This window comes from Anomaloglossus baeobatrachus, chromosome 2 (genome assembly GCF_048569485.1).
Source record: "Anomaloglossus baeobatrachus isolate aAnoBae1 chromosome 2, aAnoBae1.hap1, whole genome shotgun sequence".
NCBI classification, from domain to species: Eukaryota; Metazoa; Chordata; class Amphibia; order Anura; family Aromobatidae; genus Anomaloglossus; species Anomaloglossus baeobatrachus.
Window position 1 is genome coordinate 277,859,166 of NC_134354.1, and position 21,778 is coordinate 277,880,943.

The following is a 21,778-nucleotide window of genomic DNA, read 5'->3' on the forward strand; positions in this document are numbered from 1 at the left end:
AAAGTCGCTGTGCAGCCGGTAGTCAGCGGTGAATGACTACACACTAACTTAGAATAATGGCGGCGACGGGGAAAATGGCCGGGTCTTATAAAGCAAGGACATGTGACATGCACAGCCTATGACACATGTCCTTGCTTGAAAAACCGTGATGGTCTGGCTCACTGTTTAGGCGGTGCTCAGGAGAACACTATGAATAGATAATCAAAAAACTTCGGCACTCATTTGTGGTGAAAAGAATTGATTGTTCTTTATTGCATATCCATTAAATTAACGTTTCGGCTAATGCCTTCTTCATAAACTAATAGATGAAACAGATCTATATTAGGAAGAACCTAATAGAATACTAAGTTAGTGTTCCTTTGCTGTCCTACTACCTACAGCACTAGTGCATTCTACCCACCTGCCCATTTTTGCCACGCAATTTTAATTGCACACAGTGCTGACACTTTTCGTGGCATACTAAAAGTGTCTGGAATACAAAGTTAGTGTTCCTTTGCTGTCCAGTTACCTACAGCACCTGTGCATTCCACACACCTGCCCATCTTTGCCACGCAATTTTAATTGCACACAGTGCTGACACTTTTAGTGGCATACTAAAAGTGTCTGGAATACTGAGTTAGTGTTCCTTTGCTGTCCAGTTACCTACAGCACCTGTGCATTCTACCCACCTGCCCATTTTTCCCACGCAATTTTAATTGCACACAATGCTGACACTTTTAGGGGCATACTAAAAGTGTCTAGAATACTAAGTTAGTGTTCCTTTGCTGTAAAGTTACCTACAGCACCTGTGCATTCTACACACCTGCCCATTTTTCCCACGCAATTGTAATTGCAAACAGTACTGAGACTTTTAGTGGCATAGTTTCATTGTCAGGGATAGTCAGTGTTGGTTCTTCAGCTGTCAATAAAGCTAGACCACCTCTGCATTGTACACCTCCTCTCCATTTTTACTATGACATTTTAAGTGTCCAATCTGGTCACAAACAAAATTGAGTGGCAAAAGGACAGATGCTGGTGGAAAGGGGAACAGGCGTATTGGAAAAGGAAAAAAAGTTTGTGTCCTTGGGGTAGGTGGGAAAGCTACAGTAACATCTGCTGAAGAAAGGCCATCTTCCAGCAAAAGTAAGATGTCTATTACTTTCCATGGACAATCTGATGTGCTCCCTTTTGTACGGACCCGGACAACTGTAACAAAGGTAGATGATGCACAAAAAAAGAACATGCTTGAATGGATCTCAAGTGCTCCAACAAGTGGCCTCTCCTCCATCTCAACTTCAACATCCAAAAAACACCAGTCCTCTGAGTTGTCACCCCAATCGCACTTGCTTTCACCCAGCTCTCAAGTCTCTATCCGCCCTGCAGAGTATGTTGTAACAGAGATGGGTGAGTCTGCAGAGCTGTTCAGTCACACTATAGCCTGGGAATCAGAGGTCTGCTCCCAAGCTACAGTGAGTACAGACCATGAAACGGTCTGCAGTGATGCCCAGAAGCTTTGTGAGTCAGATTCAGGCCCTGATGACCAAGTTTCTGAGCATAATGTAGACCCACATTCCCAAACTGTAACACCTCTTGGTGGAGACAATGGGGAACATACTGATGATGATGAGACGCAGATACCTGATTGGAATGACAAGTTAACTATTCAGTCAGGGCAGGAAGAGGTTAGGTCTGAGGGCGAGGGGAGTGCAAACACAACGGTTGATGATGAAGTTCTAGATCCCACTTACTGTCAACCCACAGTCAGGCACTCGAGGAGGTCAGCAGCAGCGGTGGAGGAGGATGCAACTGACGACAAGGTTACCTTGTGCCTTCCTGGACAGAATCAGAGTACTGGAAGCACGTCAACAACTGCATCCTCAGCCACAACTCTGCCTCTGAGCACAAGTCGTGGTGGCTCTGCAGGTTGCATGGGCTCTAAGCCTTGCCTAGCCTGGTCCTTTTTTGACATCGCAAAGGATCTCCCAAATCATATTATCTGTAAGGTTTGTCGCCAATCTATAAGTAGAGGCCAAAACCTCACTAGTTTGACAACTTCTTCCATGAATCGTCACATGAATAACAAGCATAAGTCCCAGTGGGAAGCTCCAATGTGCTACAATGCGGCCTAGCGGAGCGGGCCAATCACCGTTTGCCCCTTCAAGTGCAACTACTTGCAGATACTCCTATATCTGTGTCTCCTCCTTCTTTTACTCATCCAGCTGTTTTGTTTTCGCATGAGTATATGTACTTGTGACCTTTCCATGTGTTTGTGGTGTCTCGTGAGTTGTTTGTCACCTTTTGGACACCTTAGAAGGTGTTTTGTATGTGTTTGTATGTGTTTGTGCTTGCCTGCCATTATTTTCAATGGGGTTTGAATGGGTTCGTCTAACATTCGTCGAACGTTCGCCGAACATGCCTGCCATTCGACGAACCGAACTCGAACACTAGGGGGATGGCTCAACACTAATGTTCACATGTTGCGTTTTTGTATGTTTTTTCTTTTCATGAGTTTTATGCAAATAAAAAGCTGCTGTTCCTTCAAAACCTGTGAGATTTCAGAAACCACATGCACGCACAGACACACACACACAACTGCTTTTTTACTGAGTGAAATGGAAAACTGCTGCATTTTTGCTCTGTTTGTGAAAGAAGCAGCATTTCAATCCTTTCATCAGTTTTGCAGCATTTTTTCACCGAAAGAAGTCAATGAGGAAATGTAAAAATTCAGCAAAAATGCAGGTATCCGGTTATGTTGCATAAACCTCAAGAACAGCAGGAAGTGACCTCACAGGAAAAGGAAGTAGGCAGAGAACTTTGTGTGAGGTACAGGAAGGAGATTGTGGAGTGTTTTACCAACCTAATGTCAGCCTATCAGTAAAGATATTGCGCATCTAATCATGCTTGTAAGTATTTTTTTTACTTGTAAAGCAATTGCACCTAATTAATTGCAGGTAATTGTTGTTTATTAAAGCAATCCTTTGTTTCTCCCCCGTGCTTGCATTGTTAATGTTGTTAATTAAGTTAGTTATATGTTAAACAATACCTAAACAACTCAACCTCCCCCCCCCTCCTGTCACACACAACGAGATCGCTAACGAGATCATTGCTGAGTCACAGTTTCTGTGATGCAGTAACGATCCCGTTAGCGATCTCATTATGTGTGACACCTACCAGAGATCAGGCCCCTGCTGTAAGATCGCTAGTCATTGCTGAATAGTCCAGACCATATTTTTCAAAGGCGATGTCCTGCTGGGCAGGATTAGAGATGAGCGATGTTCGAGGTTCGCCATATTTCATGTTCGAGTGATTTTGGGGGCTATTCGAGTCGTTCGACGAACTTGAGCCTTTTGCTAAAAGTTCAACAGTTCGAGTAACGTTTGATCAACAAAAAGCCTAGCTAGTTACTAGCTGGCTTTTCACTGTAATAGTGTGAGTCACTGTGAATCACGCTGTTATCAAAATTCAGCGTATAGTGTGCGGGGGGGGCGGGGTTTGTATCATTGCTGCTGCTGAGTGCTGAGAGAATGCCGATCGCCATTTTTTTTTCCCTAACCGCGCGTACAGTGGGGCGGCCAGGCTGTCAGCCAATCACAGACACACACACACACACAGTTAAGTGGATTTTTGCCAGACAAGCAAGGGCATGTTTCATAGGCTGTGCATGTCACATGTTCTTGCTTTATAAGACACGGCCATTTTCCCCGTCGCCACTATTATCTCTCTGCTGCGTGTGTGTGACAGTCACCGCTCCTAACTAAGTTAGTGTTCCTTTGCTGTGCACTGACCCACAGCACCCATGCATTCTACCCACCTGCCCATTTTTGCCACGCAATTTTATTTCCCCAAAGAGCTGACACTTTTTGGGGCATCCTAAAAGTGTCTGGAATACTAAGTTAGTGTTCCTTTGCTGTCCACTGACCCACAGCACCCGTGCATTCTACCCACCTGCCAATTTTTGCCATGCTATTTTATTTCCCCAAAGAGCTGACATATTTTATTTGATCCGAAAAGTGTTTGGCATACTAAGTTAGTGTTCCTTTGCTGTCCACTGACCCAAAGCACCTGTGCATTCTACCCACCTGCCCATTTTTGCCACGCAATTTTATTTCCCCAAAGAGCTGACACTTTTTGTGGCATCCTAAAAGTGTCTGGAATACTAAATTAGTGTTCTTTTGCTGCCAAGCAAGTTACACCACATGTGCATTCTACACGCCTCTCCATTTCTGCTATGTATTCTTAATGTCCAAAAGTGCTGACATTTTAAGGGGCATACTACAATTGTCTGGGATACTTCCTTTGTGTTCCTTTGCTGCCAAGCAAGGTACACCACATGTGCATTCTACACTCCTCTCCATTTATGCTATGCAATTATTAACTGCAGGTAGTCCAGCCAATCTGTGACGAAGGTGCAGGCGTTGATCTAATGTTTCCTTCATCCAAAGGTGGTTCTCGATGTCTGAGAGAGCTCAACACCACCAGCTGTTTCCACTTCCAAAACAACTGACGACATGACAATCCCACTCCCTGTTGCGGGTACAGGGGTGGAAGGTCAGCTTGAAAAAGCATGTGTGACTGCTGTCCCCACAGTCACAGAGGATGAAGAGCACGCAGATGCCATTGATGGGGCAGATGGTGCACCACCCTGCTAGGCCGCATTGTAGCATAGTGACCTTTCCACTGCAACTTATGCTTCATTTAAAGTAGTGTATAGGGTGGGCTCCCCAGTATACAGCAAAACCACACACTAGGAAAAGGACTCTAGGCAGTTGGGTTGATAAATGATTGTTTAACTTTCCCAAAATAAACAATAAGAACCATGCATAAAACTAAAAGAATAGGGACTTCCTGTTCCTGCGCTGAGATGTGAGGAGGGGGAAGAAGCAGCTCCATACAGCCCCTGCAATATACAGCGACTAACAGAAGCAAACAGCACCCTAGACCAACATAGAGAGACTGCACTGAATTACCAGCTGTCAGTGCATGGATCGTTATCTCCTCAGAAGTGGTGGAACACCATTCAAGCCCAGAGCAGAGCAGAGGGAGGAGGGGGTGAGTGCAGATAACATGGCACCCACAGTGAGGAGGAAGGAGGGGGAGGAACTTCTACATACAGAGGAAGGATTGACACACAACTCGTGGGGACGGAAAGATTTGTACAGCAGACCCTTCTCCATCTCTCACCATAGTTACCCAGTGCCCAGTCAGCGACATGTAACGCCCTGTCAGTGCTTACTGGTCCAAGTATCTGTGGTGATGTTGTGTGCGACATGCTGGTGTAGTGCCGGCACGCCTTTTTTGGAGGAGTGGTGACTGGGCATCGGCTCTTGGGGCACTGCGATGGGCATAAGGTCTCAAAAATCCTCTGTGTCAAAATTGTGGAAAGGCAGCATTTCTGTAGCCAACAGCTTGCAGATGCTGAAAGTCAACCTCTTAGGCATGTCATGCCCTTCTAAAATCATGTAAAACACAGCAAGGGGACTCCAACCACAGTCTCCCTCTTTTCCAAAAATTGGGCCACACACACCACTTCACTGGCATCAGTTGTCCCCCAGTTGCAAACTTGACATATTGATTTGCATGAAGCACATTCAAAAATCCACCAGCCTTTAGTCTCCCCAGGATGACACAGGGGTAGAAAGGTCCTTGTTGATCCATGACTTCTTCATCTTGGTTCATTTTTTAAAAAAAAAAGGGGACTCCAACCACAGTCTCCCTCTTTTCCAAAAATTGGGCCACACACACCACTTAAGTGGCATCAGTTGTCCCCTAGTTGCAAACTTGACATTAGAGATGAGCGATGTTCGAGGTTCAAGGTTTGCCAATTTCATGTTCGAGTCGTTCGACGAACTCGAACGATTTGCTAAAAGTTCGGTAGTTCGAGTTACGTTCGAGAACGGTTCGATCAACAAAAAGCGTAGCTAGTTACTAGCTGGCTTTTCACTGTAATAGTGTGAGTCACTGTGAATCACGATATTATCAAAATTCAGCATATAGTGTGCGGGGGGGACGGGGTTTGGATCATTGCTGCTGCTGAGTGCTGAAAGAATGCCGATCGCCATTTTTTTTTTTTCTAACCGTGCGTACAGTGGGGCGGCCAGGCTGTCAGCAAATCACAGACACACACACAGCAAAGTGGATTTTTGCCAGACAAGCAAGGACATGTATTTGTGGTGAAAAGAATTGATTGTTCTTTATTGCATATCCATTAAATTAACGTTTCGGCTAATGCCTTCTTCATAAACTAATAGATGAAACAGATCTATATTAGGAAGAACCTCAAGCGTACTTTTGTACAGTATATCTAATGGGAGCTCACAGTACTGTATGGCTCCATATATGAAGATATTCAATTTTATTGTGTGAGTGAAAGAAATATCTCAATTAGGGGAAAAAAAGAAATGACTGCTATCTCCCAGTGGGGCAGTGATAAAGTGACAAAGTCGCTGTGCAGCCGGTAGTCAGCGGTGAATGACTACCCGCTGACTACACATTCACCGCTGACTACCGGCTGCACAGCGACTTTGTAATGCTAGCAATTGATGTAGTAAAGCAGACGAGAGACGGCTGGGAGGGGAATCCAGCCTTGATCACCTTGGACGCGGAGAAAGCCTTTGACAATGTGAGGTGGTCATGACTGGAACAGGTGCTAGATCACCTGGGCTTACACGGAGCTTTTAGGAATTTTGTGAGGGTCCTTTATGCAAATCCTCAGGCAAGAGTGAGTACCCCGGGATTTCTGTCAAAAACATTTCCTTTGATGAAGGGAACCAGGCAAGGATGCCCGATGTCACCACTATTGTTTAACTTGGCTATTGAACCACTGGCTAGACGTTTGAATGAGGGGGGGTGGTTTGAAGGGATCAAGGTAGGGAGGAAGTCATTGCACTCAGCCTTATTTGCTGATGATATAATCCTGTTCATGAGCAAACCTAAAACGCAATTGAGTAGAGTCATAGAACAAATTGAGGAGTTTGGGAGGTTAGCAGGGTTTAGACTTAACAAAAACAAATGTGAAATTCTCTTCTTGGACGGAAAGAGAGCGGAGGGGGAGAGGGGTGCATTATGTGACATTCCAATAGCTAGAAATACAATTAAATACTTGGGAGTACAGGTTGGGAGGGATACTAAGACCATATATTCATTAAATTATTCCCCTTTGATCGAGAAAATTGAACGTGAACTGCAAGGTTGGGCAAATTTGCCGTTGACTCTTCTGGGAAGAGGGCAAAGTATGACTTGCGCCCATTCCAGACTCTCCAGTTTGAACAGGTGAAACAAGGGATAATGAAGAAACTATACAACATAAATAACGAATATGAGGCAAATCAGATGGATGCGATCATATTAAGGGATATCCATGCCACAAATATATCAAGTCTTTATGGAAATATGAGAGAAGTGTTAGTCCCTAACATATCAGGAAGAATGTTGGAAGGGTGGGCAAAGCAGTTGGGAGATCAAGAAGTGGAGGAGAAGATTATGAATGGTTGGATGGTGATGAGAAAGAAGATTGTGAATGAGAACTTAAGAGATACCCAATTCAGGATCATACATAGAGCTATCTATGGATTTAATATACTGAATGCAAGACATCCAGATAAGATGATGAGTTGTCCAAATTGTGGGACGGAAAAAACAGATCTATATCATGGGATATGGCAGTGCGAAAGGATTGAAAGATTTTGGAAACAAGTCCAAGGGGTAGTGAGGAAAATCTGGAATAGAAATGTAGAGTTAGATCCAATGGTCTGGTTATTTCACTATCAGCATCGAGAGGAGGGAGAGAAAGGGGGAGACAAGTTACCGAATCTTTTCCATGATATAGCAATGATAAGTAAAAGGTCTATTCTTCAGAAGTGGCTGGTGAAGGAAACACCAACAAAAGAAGAACTTGTTAATCAATTGAAAAAAACGCTCATGTTGGAGAAGGTGATGGTGGAGAGGTGTAAAGAAAGGATGACAGCAAAATTTTTCAGTAAATGGAGAAAGTTCATAAGCGTTATATGTTCTAGAGAAGAAACAATACAAATAATGTCCACATTTGTGTCTACGGAATGGCACATGAAGGAAGACCTGTCAGGGTCCCTGTGCGAGCTGAAAGCATAGTTGGCCAAATTCTGGGTTGTGTCGCATGGAGAGGGGAGGGGGGAATGGGAGGGATAGTGTTTACAAGTAATGTTTGTAACAAGTTATCAAGGAATGCTGAAGGGGGTTAGCGGAGACTGAATAATGGAAATATACATTGACGAAGAAGGGGAAGGAGCAAATTTGATGACTGTGACAAATATTTGATCGATAAATTGTAGAGACTATGTTATTTGATATTTTGATTTGTTGACCCTTATTTCCTTCATTCTGTACCCTATTTTACCATTACAAGAAAAGAAATAAAAAATTTGGTTTAAAAAATAACCTAAAAGAATAGAACAATCTATTCACAATTCCAAAAGCCTACACCCCTATGCTGCGACACTCGTAATGGCGATTTATACCCCCTGCTCACCAACGTTTGCCTAACCAAGGGACTGTCTAAATAGTTGCCTACTACCTGGTAATCCCTCTGCGTAGCAGGAGTAATTGTGTGTGTGTGTGTGTGTGGCGCATCACAAGAGCTTACAACTTATCTACCTAAACATAGACAAAACCCATTACCCCCCTGAATACCCTTGTTAGCTGAAGCCTCACCGATAAGGCAGATGATAACAGTGTGAATGCAAACCACACAGCTCAGCAATACAGTCCTGGTAATCTTGTAAAGCAACAGTCAATGCAAACATGTGTCGCTGTCCCTCTATGATTTTAACTGTAAGTGACAATTTGACAGTGCAGAGGCAGCAAGTCTTATTGTCTATATAGTTGGCCTAACCAGAACAGATATGTGTTTTGCTAAGAAAACAAAGTGTTGCGTGCACGCATTACTATCTGGGCCCAGCCTACCGTACCGGGTACTGTGGTGTCCAGTTGCCATAAATACAGACTTTACACTCCTCTCAAGGTAAACAGTATAGACAGCACCGGAAGAATGTCGGTCTGTGGCACAGGATGCTACTCACAGGCGTTACGGTCCTCCTCACCAAACTCCAACATGACTTCCCTCACAATTGACCGAAGTGTTTCCACTGTGGCTCCTTGCTGTAACACACACCTTTAGCTTTTCCGTCTGTTCATAGACAGCATCTCCTCCGCTCTTCAAGTCCACAGCTGAAGACTGTTTTGCTATTGCTATAGTGACCAAACAGACAAAGGCAGATGCAAAAAAACAGCTGCCCCTTGTGTGTAGTCTGCAACAATGCATGCATTGAATGGCAAATAAGCATGTTGAATTGACAGTGGATAAAGCTGATCAATACTACTTCACGCTATCAATTCATGTGACACTTGTGACACATGTGACACTTCATGGACGAAGTACTCTAAATAGTGAGCTTTTGGCCTCTACTTAGAGATTGGTGACAAATCTTACAGATGACATGACTTGGGTGATCCTTTGAGATGTCAAAAAAGCCTCAGGCTAAACAAGGCTTACAGTCCATGCGACCTGCAGAGCCACCACGACTTCTGCTCAGAGGCAGAGTTGTGGCTGTGGATTCAGTTGTTGACGTGCGTCCAGTACTTTGTCTCTGTCCAGGAAGACCCAATGTAACCTCGTCGTCAGTAGCATCCTCCTCCACCTCCTCTGCTGACCTCATCGACTGGGTGACTTTGGTTTGACAGTAAGTGGGGTCTCCAACCTCATCATCACCCTGTGTGTTTTCACTCCCCTCATCCTGACTCCTCCGAGCCAACCTCTTCCTGCCCTGACCGAATAGTAAAGTTGTCGTTCCAATCAGGTATCTGAGTCTCATCAGCATGTTCCCCATTGTCTCCACCAGGAGGATTTACAGTTTGGGAATGAAGGTGTACATTATGCTCAGCACCTTCTTCTTGGGGGCCTGGATCCGACTCACAAAGCTTCTGGGCAGATCATTTCCTTAGCTGGACTCACTGCAGCTTTGGAGCAGACGTCTGATTGCCAGGCTATAGTGTGACTGAACAGCTCTGCAGACTCAACCATCTTCGTTACCCCATACTCAGCAGGGCTGGTGGAAACTTGAGAGCTGTTAGGAAGCAAGTGCGATTGGGTTGACACCACAGAGGAATGGAGTATTTGGGATATTGAACTTGAGGTGGAGGAAAGGCCACTTTATGGAGCACTTGAGATCCATTGATGCACCTGCTGTTTTGGTGCCTCATCTACATTTGGTAGCGATGGTCGTGTCCGTGAAAAAAGGGATCATATCAGATTATCGACGGGCAGAAGTACATCTCTTATTTTGGCTGGTAGTTGGTGTTACGAATTGGTGCCGCCGTAGACGCTTGCAGCCTGCTGCGGTTCCAGTTGCACCCAGGCGTCAGCTGCCATTTTTGGCCGTGCCTCGGGTCGTCCAGCTGGCTGCTTTCTCCTCCACGTCTAAGTGTGGAGAGGCGGCTATTGCGCATTCGTGTGCCGATTTACCCCAGCCACAGCCTAAATCCAGTGTCTCGCCTAGTGAGTATGCTCAGCCTGACTGTGCCATTCCTGAGGCTAAGTCCTCAGTTCGGGCTACAGTGCATGCTCCCACACTTAGTGCGAAAAGCCTCTTTGCACAGGTACTTGGACTCCGTGCCGTGTCTAAGTCCTGTGTTGTGTCTAGAGAGCATGCTGAAGCTGATAGTCTTTTTTCTGAGACTGTTTTTCAGGCTACTGAGCATGCTCAGCCACTTACTGCATCAGAGGCTAGGTCCGGTAATGAACTCTTTGGCCCTGTCCATGACATGGCAGGCCCAGATAGGCCACAGGGAATCAGGTGTCCTGATGATGTGGCCATGCCACTCCGGACTGGCTCGCAGAGGCCAGCCCCTATGACTTGTCACCTCGTTATTGTTCGTCAGACGATGACTGGTGAGGTGTTTGGGTCCTGGCTGCCATGAGGTCATCATTGAATTGGCGGTTCCGAATAAGCTGCTGGTTATGCCACTGATGACGTGGCAAATTCATGAAATAATTAAAAAAAGGGCTTCCCTATATTTTTAGTTTCCAGCTGGGTACAAATAGGCAGCTAGGGGTTGGGGGCAGCCATACCTGCCTGTTGTACCTGGCTAGCATGCAAAAATATGGCGAAGCTCACGTCATTTTTTTTGTAGTTTTTTGGCAAAAAAAATGAAAAATGCTTCCCTGGATTTTCCATTGCCAGTGAAGGTAACACCAAGCAGTTGGGGTTAGCAGCCAGTAGCTGCTTGGATTACCCTTAGCTAGCAATACAAAAAAATGCAGCGGGAGCCCATATATATTTTTTTTAATTATTTATTTAAATAACTAAAAACAAAAAGGGCTTCCCTGTATTTTGATTGCCTGACATCACAGTGCTGTAAAAATAAATCTTTAAAAAAAATGACGTAGCGCTCCGCGGTATTTTTGATTCTCAGCGCAGATAATGCAGACAGCTACGGGTTGCCACCCCCATCTGCCTGGCGTTACCTTGGCTGGCAATCAAAATACAGGGAAGCCCATTAATTATTTTTATTTAAAAAAATAGTTAAAAAAAATGACGTTGGGTCCCCCCATTTTTGATAGCCAGCTAGAGTAAAGCAGAAGGCTGTAGCCTCAAAACCACAACTGGCAGCTTTACCGTGGTTGGGGATCCAATGTGGAGGTCACCCCAGGCTCTTTTTTTATAATTATTTTATAAATATCAATAATTACAAAAAAAAGTAGGGTCCCCCCCAAATTGGATCACCAGCCAAGGTAAAGCGGACAGCTGTGGTCTGGTATTCTAAGGGTGGGAAGGTCCATAGTTATTGGCCCTTCACAGCCTAAAAATAGCAGGCCGCAGGTGCCCCGGAAGTGGTACATCCACTAGATACGCCAATCCTGGCGCTTCACCCCAGCTCTTCCCGTGCCCTGATGCGTGGCAAACAGGGTAATAAATGGGGTTGATACTAGCTGTAAGGTCACTTGACATCAAGCCCAGCAGTTTGTGATGTCATGCAGTCTATCAGATACCCAACATCACAAACTGTCAAACTAACACAAAAAATAGACAAAAAAAAATGTATTTGAAAAAACACTCCCCAAAACATTCCTTCTTTCAGCAATTTATTGTAAGGAAAAAAAATAAGGGGGTCCCACGATGACTCTGGACCGTCTAGAATATGGGGGGACATGCTCAGGGAACGTATCCCCCATTTTCTAGAAGTGCAGACCCTCCATGTGAGGAGTGTGGGTGCAATGAATCTGCACCCACTCTCCCCGGGTCCACAACAGCAGAGTCCATATCATAACTGTTGCTACCAAAGCTGCAATGCCCTGCTCATGAGGTAAGGGCATGCCTAATCAGGAGAAATATTCTACATTTCCAAATATTGGTATTTGCTGATATTATTGCTATTCCACCTACTATATATTGGGGATAGGATCTTGGAGATGGAATACCCCTTTAAGTACAGTTATCCAGCTGAATGAATACTAAACAACAGAGCTCGCTATTTAGACATGTTTTCTTGTGGCGTATAACGGACTCTCATGTTTGGTAGTCGTTCAGCAGGGCAACTATAAAATCAAATACATCCATTGGAAAACGTAGTATAGCTCTACTGATTAACTATGTTCCTTACCTCATGAGCAGGGCATTGCAGTAGCTTACAGATGCATGGTTACCACCACTCACTGTGTCTGAACACAGGAAGCTGAGCTGACAGCCGCTCTGTGCATGCGGCAGCGTCTATTGTGAAGGAAGGGGCCGCGGGGGATCAACGTTGCACAGGTACTGTGGGACACCGGGGAACACTGGTAGGGTTATAGGGGGTGACCTGGCAGGGCCTGGGGAGGAGTTTCCTGTCACATGTGTCATGGCACATGCGACAGAAATCAGATGAGTAGGGTGAATGCGGCTGGCGCGCTGCTGTGCACGCGGCCATCTTGGATTTCCAAGAGGGGGTCGGGGGGGCACTTTGGCGACACCGGGGGACCGGGGAGGAGATTTATCTCCCATCTGACATGTTTGTTCATGCCAGATGGGAGATAAATATTTTTTTACCAGCGCTGTCATTTACTGTAACGTGATCATCGGTTTACGGTGTATACCGGTGATCACGTGAGCGGGGACCAGAAAAACCGGCCTGAATCATGATCTCCAGGTTCTCAGCTACCCCTGAAACCCCGGATATTTTCTGACGCTGGGGGGCGCTATTCACTTATTTCTGCCTGCTGTTTATAAACGGCAGATCAGAATAAGGCTACAGTCACACGACCGATCCGTTTTTGCGGTCCGCAAAAACGGTCCATATTTTCACGGGTGCATCCATGTGGCATCCGTTTGCGTTCCGTATACGGTCCGTATGTCATCTGTTTGTCATCCGTGTGCCTTCCGGTTTTTTTCCGTACTGCAAAAAAACTGAAGGAGGGAAAATACATAAATTTACCCAGGATTCAAAGCTTCAACCTACATGAGGCGGTCATATATTCACTCCAGTGCCATTTTCTACTGCTTTTCACAGCGTAGAGCGCTCTGGTGATTTTCCTGTGCTTGTACACTTCATATCAGTCTTTTCTGTCATTATAATCGCAGAAAGACACATCATGTCCCACTCTCCTGCATTTTGTAATTTTGTACCCTTTGGTGCCTTTCATGTGGCACAAAGGGGTGCTTAGCCTTGTATTTAGCCAAAAAAATGAATACATTTTAAAAAAAATGACGTAGGGTTCCCCCTATTTTTGATAGCCAGCTAGGGTAAAGCAGACGGCTGCAGCCTGCAGACCACAGCTGGCAGCTTCACCTTGGCTGGTAATCCAAAACTGAGGGCACCCCACGCTGTTATTTTAAATTAAATAAATAATTTAAAAAAAAAAAAAAAAACACGTGGGGGTCCCCCCAAAATTGGATCACCAGCCAAGGTAAAGCGGACAGCTGGGGTCTGATATTCTCAGACTAGGGAGGTTCATAGTTATTGGACTCTCCCCAGCCTAAAAATAGCAGGCCACAGCTGCCCCAGACCAGAAGTGGCGCATCCACTAGATGCGCCAATCCTGGTGCTTCGCCCCAGCTCATCCCGTGCCCTGGTGCGGTGGATATATGGGGTTAATACCAGATGTGTAATGTCACCTGGCATCAAGCCCTGGGGTTGGTGAGGTCAGGCGTCTATCAGATACCCGACATCACCAACCCAGTCAGTAATAAAAAAAAAATAGACGACAAACACATTTTTATTTGAAAAAACACTCCCCAAAACATTCCCTCTTTCACCAATTTATTAGAAAGAAAAACAAATCAAGGTCTGCTGTAATTCAAGGGGTTCCCATGACCATCCATACCATAGTCACTGTCCCAGTCAATGAAGAACATAATGTTCCCCATTGGCTGGGAGAGCAACGCAGTGACCTGAGCTAACATCAATAGGTCAGCCCAGGTCACTGCAGGGAATGACAAGTGCTGCTGTCAGGAGCGAGGTACATTACCTGCGGTGACGATCTCCTACACTGCTGATAGCAGAGCTGTCACTGACTTCAATGACCGCCGCCTTCACAGCCAAGTATCGCGGGAGCCTGTGACGTCACCGCTAGTGACAGTCTCAGGTCGGCAGCGAGAGGAAGAGATGTGACAGCACTGAGGTCGGGAGGGCGGGACTTCATCACCGCAGGTAAGCCGAGCATGGTAATGTGTGCGGAAGGCGAGGTGGGTGGAGCCAAGCGGGGTAATGTGTGCGGAGTGCGAGGTGGCTGGAGCCAAGCAGGGTAATGTGTACGGGCAGCGGAGTGTGAGGTGGGTGGAGCCAAGTGGGGTAATGTGTGCGGAGTGCGAGGTGGGTGGGGCCAAGCGGGGTAATGTGTGCGGAGTGCAAGGTGGGTGGAGCTAAGCGGGGTAATATGTGCTGAGTGCAAGGTGGGTGGAGCCAAGCGGGGTAATGTGTGCGGAGTGCAAGGTGGGTGGAGCCAAGCAGGGCCATGCGTGTGGAGTGCGAGGTGGTTGGAGCCTAGCGAGGCCATGTGTGCAGGCGGCGGAGTGCAAAGTGGGTGGAGCCTAGCGGGGCCATGCGGCGCTGAGGACGTCAGCGCCGGGGACTGCATGCCTGGGGACAGGTGAGTGTGAGTGTGTAAATATCGGGTTACCAAGCAAAGCGCTTTGCTTAGATACCCGATATTTACATTGGTTACCAGCTTACCGCAGGCTGCCAGCGATGGCTCCCTGCACACTGTAGCTGTAAAAAGCCCTGCTTTTGGTGATCGAACCGTTCTCGAACGTAACTCGAACTGTCGAGCTTTTAGCAAAAAGCTCGAGTTCGAGTTCGATCTCGAGCACCCCCCAAAATCACTCAAACATGAAATTGGCGAACCTCGAACATCGCTCATCTCTAGTCTCAGCACAGCAGCCAGCCCTCGGTCCCTCAGATGTGGACAAGTAAAAGACCATTTCCTCCTAGCCATGACAAAGAGTTGAGATTCACTCTGTGCAGCACTGGTGTTTAGTGGAAAAGCCGAGCTAAGATTGCGTACCTGTTTCTGCTGATACTCCTGCATACGTGCGTCCCTTTCTATGGCAGGATTTATTTCGCCAAATTTTGTCTTGTACCGGGGATCTAACAATGTGGCAACCCACTAGTCACCATTACTTTGAATTCATACAATCCGAGGGTCATGTTGTAGGTAGTGCAGCAAGAAGGCGCTCATATGTCTTGCGCATCCAGGAGGACCAAGTCCTTGCTGTGTTGGTGGTGAAGAGGTGAGAATCATGCCTCCTTCCTCTGCCCTCTCCCCCCAACCTCGCACAACAGAAAAGTGAGCAAGCTCTCCCTCATCTGCTCAGTCTTCCATGCCCATCGCCAGTTCGTCCTCCATTTCTTCCTGGGCTCCTGCACCTTCCTCAACAGTTAGGCTGATACTATGTGCCCTTGTTAATCCCTCTCCCCCACCATCCCATGCCTGCCGCCTTGGTGCTGCTGAACGTGTGGACCTTGTTGATCTTGTTATTGCTTCAGCATATGACTCCTCCTTTACTTCCTCCCATTCTTCTTGTCCCACCACCCATTCTTCTTGTCTTCTTGTCCCACCACCTGACTATGAATGCTGTTTAGAGTGAGCTCCAGCATGTAGATGACCAGAATTGCCATGCCGATAATGGCAACGTCAGCGCTAAATATCTTCGTCGCTATTTGTAAACTTTGAAGAAGGGTGCATAGGTCCTTGATCTGAGACCGCTCCATCAGCGTGATCTTCCCCACCTCTGGATAGCTTTAGCCCAGGCTATGCGTCATAACGTATTGCAGCAGGGCTCGCCGGTGCTGTCACAGACGCTGCAATATGTGCAGATTCAAATTCCTGCGTGTCGGCACATCGCATTTCAGGCAGTGGACCGTCAGACCGAAAGACTTCTGGAGTGATGCAAGTTGTTCAGCTGCTGGGTGTGAACGGTGGATGTGAGCACATAGCGAGTGTAGCCGCTGCAGAAGGCCATGTAGGCCGGGATGGTGGTTTAAAAATTGCTGGACAACCAGGTTCAACACGTGAGCCATACAAGGCACGTGTGTCACATTACCCTGATGAAGGGCCGCACCCAGGTTTGCATCATTGTTTCACACAGCTGTTAAGTCACCACTGGAGTCTGATCCAGCAACTTGTACGCCGATCGCCGGGTGACACCGTGTTCCTTTAGTAGATAGTGCTGATGATGGGAGAGGAGTCGATGCCAGCGGCGCCGGTGGATGCAGGTTCCGCTCAGCCACTGGGCGAGGTTACCTTGAGATATGCAGAACCACTGGCTGACTGTAGGTGGTGGTTGTCTCACTGCTGAAGTACCATCAGTCAGCTACAAACAATGGGAAGTCACCACACCCTTTTTTAGGCCCCTCCTGTCTGCTGACCACTGCCAGACATAGTTTTGAACTTGATTCCTGTTCCACCCAGTTCTGTTTTGTGATTTTGTGTCCTGACTACTGCTTGTTTCCTGACTACGTCTTCTGCCTGCTGTTTATGTACCTCGTTGCCTGATCCGCATTTGAACTCTGCTTGTTTTCTGATTAAGTCCTGGCCGTCCCATTCTGTTCATGTTCCTCAATTCATGGTTTGACCCTGCCTGACTACTACTCTCTCGGACTGCAGCCTTCCACAGGTATTGATCATCTTGGGCCCTGTGTAATTCCAAATCCCTGTATAAAGGTTAAAGGGTTTCAGGGTTCTGGGGGTCCTGCTTGGTGAGTGGCTTCCCTCTAGCCTATCCTTTACAGCCCGTCTGAGTGTGTGGATCCAGGCAGGCGTTACACCGTGCCCTCTGCAGAAGGCCATCTAGGCCGTGATAGTGGTTTAAAAATTGCTGGATAACCAGGTTCAATGCATGAGCCATACAAGGCACGTGTGTCACATTGTCACGGCGAAGGGCCGCACCCAGGTTTGCATCATTGTCACACCCGGCCTTCCCTGGCTGCTGGTTGAGTGGAGACAACCAAAGATGAAACACGGTCTCTCTCCAGAGCTTACCGTCCACAACTCCTCAGCGGTGTGACTCACATTTCCCAGACATTTCAAAGTAAAGCGTGGACTACCTGATGCCATTAAGCTCTGCTGCCAGCATAGTAAGGAGGTGTGCGGGATTCCTTGTGCACAGTTACAACGCCGGTGGCCTTACAATAGAGACTCTCACCATAGTTACCCAGTGCCCAGTTAGCGACATGTAACGCCCTGTCCATGCTTACTGGTCCAAGTATCTGTGGTGAAATGCACCCTGTCACACACAGAGTTTCTCAAGGAAGCGGTGATGTTGTGTGCGACATGCTGGTGTAGTGCGGGCACGCCTTTTTTGGAGGAGTGGTGACTGGGCATCGGCTCTTGGGGCACTGCGATGTGCATAAGGTCTTGAAAATCCTCTGTTCAAAAGGTTGGAAAGGCAGCATTTCTGTAGCCAACAGTTTGCAGATGCTGAAAGTCAACCTCAAAACCATGTCATGCCCTTCTAAAATCATGTAAAACACAGCAAGGGGACTCCAACCACAGTCTCCCTCGTTTCCAAAAATTGGGCCACACACACACCACTTCACTGGCATCAGTTGTCCCCCAGTTGCAATCTTAAACAGATCCTTTGCATGAAGCACTCTCAAAAATACACCAGACTTTCGCCTCCCCTGGATGACACAGGGGTAGACAAGTCCTCTCTGATCCATGACTTCATTATCTTGGTTCATTTTTTTAAAAAAAGGGGACTCCAACCACAGTCTCCCTCGTTTCCAAAAATTGGGCCACACACACACCACTTCACTGGCATCAGTTGTCCCCCAGTTGCAATCTTAAAAAGATGCTTTGCATGAAGCACTCTCAAAAATACACCAGACTTTCGCCTCCCCTTGATGATACAGGGGTAAAAAGTCCTCTGTGATCCATGACTTCCTCATCTTGATGAACGTTAGTCTGTCCACATTGTCAGTGGACAGATGTGTGCGCTTATCTGTCAGCACACAGCCAGCAGCACTGAAGACACGTTCTGAGAGAACGCTGGCTGCAGGACACGACAAGATCCCCAAGGCGTAAGTGGCGAGCTCAGGCAATTTATCCAGAATGGAAGCTTAAAATGAGCAAGGCTCAAGTTGCACAATAATGGCATCGATGTTCACTTGCAGATACTCATATATCTCTGTCTCCTCCTCTTTTTCCTCGTCCAGCTGTTTTGTTTTCGCATGAGTATATGTCCTTGTCACTTTCCCCTGTGTTTGTGGTGTCTTGGGAGTTGTTTGTCACCTTTTGGACACCTTTGAAGGTGTTTTCTATGTGTTTTTATGTGTTTGTGTTTGCCTCCCATTGTTTTCAATGGGGTTCGAGAGGTTCGTCGAATGGTTCGACGAACGTTCGCCGAACCAGCCCTCCATTCGACGAACCGAACCAAACTTGAGCCTTCAGAGGTTCGCTCATCTCTAGGCAGGCCGCATCACTGTGTTTGACGCTGTGTGACAGGGTCCCAGAGACTGCCGAGATCATAATACAGGTCGCTACTGCGATCTTTATCGTTACTGAGTCATTGGTAAGGTCTGACTGTTTGACATCTCACCAGCGACCTCCCAGCGACTTACCAGCGATCCTTATCAGGTGGAATCGTTGTCGGGATCGCTGGTAAGTCGTTGTGTGTGACTGGGCCTTTAGGTTTGTCATTGTGTATTTTCTAATGTGTCTCTACACAGCAAACATAGTTAACCGCTTATCAACATATGACATACAGTTTGAAATATGTTGGTCTCAGATATGTCTTGCATTGGTAGCCCAATACCTTGCATTTTTTATACTTGCAAGGTGGAATCAAAGCCCGAACTTTGGGATTCTGCTGCAGCCAACTTCAAGGATCGTCAAAAAAGGCAGATTCCTGGACAGTGGTGTGCCGTGAGTTATTTCCACACTGGGATTCAGCCAATGCTCAGCGTGAGTGGGATATTGAGAAGTTAAATTTCTACTTACAACACCGTTTAACCCCTTCACTACTCGGCGATTTTTCCTTTTTTTGGTTTAATTTCCCCCCTTCTTTAAAGAGCAATAACTTTTTTTTATTTTTTAATCAATATAGCCATATAAGGGCTTGTTTTTTGTGGGACAGGTTGCATATTTGAAGGACCCCATTCATTCTGCCACATATTGTACTGGAAAACGAAAAAACAATTCCAAGTGCGGTAAAATTGCAAATAAAGTGCATTTCCACAATGGTTATTTTTATTTAGCATATTTATCAGATGTTAAAACTGACCTGGCATTGTGTTTTTCCAGGTTAGAATGAGTTTGTAGATACCAAACATGTATAGTTTATTTTTATTTAAGTGGTGGAAAAAAAATCAGAAATTTGGCAAAAACAAACAAACCGCTTCTGGTGCCATTTTCTGAGAGTCATAGTCTTCTCATTTTTCAAGATCTGGGGCTGTGTGATGGCTTATTTTTTGCTCCCTTACTAAAGAATAGACTGTCCCTGAAGAAGACACACTTTGGTGGCGAGATACGTGTGGCTCTCCCCGCTCTGTCCTTTTGTTTGCCTTTCAGGTTCCTGCAACTGCCAGTTTCTGCAACTCTGTTACTCTCACCAGATTCTCCCTTGGTTCTTGATTCACACAATCTAACTAGACAATCCTTCTTGTTTTTCTGTGTTTCATTTTTTAGTGGTTATCTGTTGGCCTTCATTCACTTCATGTTCATGGGGAGTATTTTCCATTGACAGCTGCTTCTATCTGTATTTATATTATCTTTATTATAGATGTATTGTATACCTGCTTGGCCTCTCTGGACTTGTTTGTATTAGCTGCACTGTACAGTTTCTATATGTTAGCCAAAGGGCTTTTTTAATTGTTTTTATGGCTTGTGTCTTTTGGATTCACTTTTTGTAATTAAATAAAATTTGTGTATATTGGTGATGATCTGATTTTGGCACAATTCTTTTCTTTTTTCTTATCCTAAATACACTCCCTGACATAAGTTCTGTCGCTTATCCATGTTATGTAAATAAAAGCTTATAGCCGGACTTTAAATTCATCCATTGGTTTTATAAATTACTCTTTTAAAAGCTGAAACCTTCCCAAATTTGGTTTAGGTTATGAGAAGTTGCTGCAAAGCTAAAATATTGATCATTTAATGAACACAGAAAGGTCAGATTTTGGCAAGACAAAAGTTGTCGCCTTGTCCTATAATGCACCCAATCCTAGTTTACATCCTCACCTGTGCTCACTAAATGATCGGTTATTTAGTGGGTGTGTATACAAAGAAACCCAGCATCCCAGACCTTCACTTGAACTGCAACTTGACCTCTGACAACATGCAAAAAATCCACCTTGTGACCAAAGCCTTGATTATCAATTGGCTGAAGACCAAATCCACTGCAGAGGTGGCTGGCATCTTTAATGTGTCTCAGCGTCAAGTACAAATAATTAAAATAGATTTGAAGAGACTGGAGATGTTTTTGACAAGCCCAGGTCTGGCAGACCCCATAAGACAACTGCTCAGGAGAAACGTTTGTTGGTTAGAAAATCCAAAGCCAGCTCCTCTTTCACTGAAGTAGAGCTCCAACAGTCCTGGTCACCTCAAATCCCTGTGTCAACTAGAACAGTTTGTAGGATTCTGTCTCGAAATGGCCTCCATGGTCGAATCAGTGCCCAGATGCCAGCACTAAAGAAAAGGCAATTAAAAAATTGTGTAGCATTTACCAAGTCCCACAGCCTGCTAAACAGATGGATGCTGGAAAAGTGGCAGGAGGTGGATTTCTCTGATGAATCTTTAGTTGAATTACACCACAGCCGCCGCAAATACTGCAGGAGACCTACTGGAGCCCGTAAGGATCCAAAATACACCCAGAAAACAGTTAAGTTTGGTGGTGGAAAGATCATGGTCTGGGGTTACATTCAGTATGGGGGGTGCAAAACATTTGCAAGGCGGAAGGCAATATCAATAGCCTAAAATATCAAGAAGTATTAGGTACCTATTACATTCCCAATCACAAAAGGGGTCAAATTCTGCAGCAGGATGGTGCTCCATCTCATACATCCATCTTTACAACAAAGTTCCTCCTGGCAAAGAAGATCAAGGTGCTCAAGGACAGGCCAACCCAGATACCAGACATGAACATCATTGAGCATGTTTGGGGTAGGATGAAAGAGGAAGCTTGGAAGACAAAACAAAAGAATCTAGATGAACTCTGGGAGGCATGTAAGACTGCATTTTTTCTGCATTCCTGATGACTTCATTAATAAATTGTATGAATCATTGTTGAACCGCATGGATGCAGTCCTTCAAGCTCATGGCAGTCACACAAAATATTAAATATGGCTCTAATAGCAC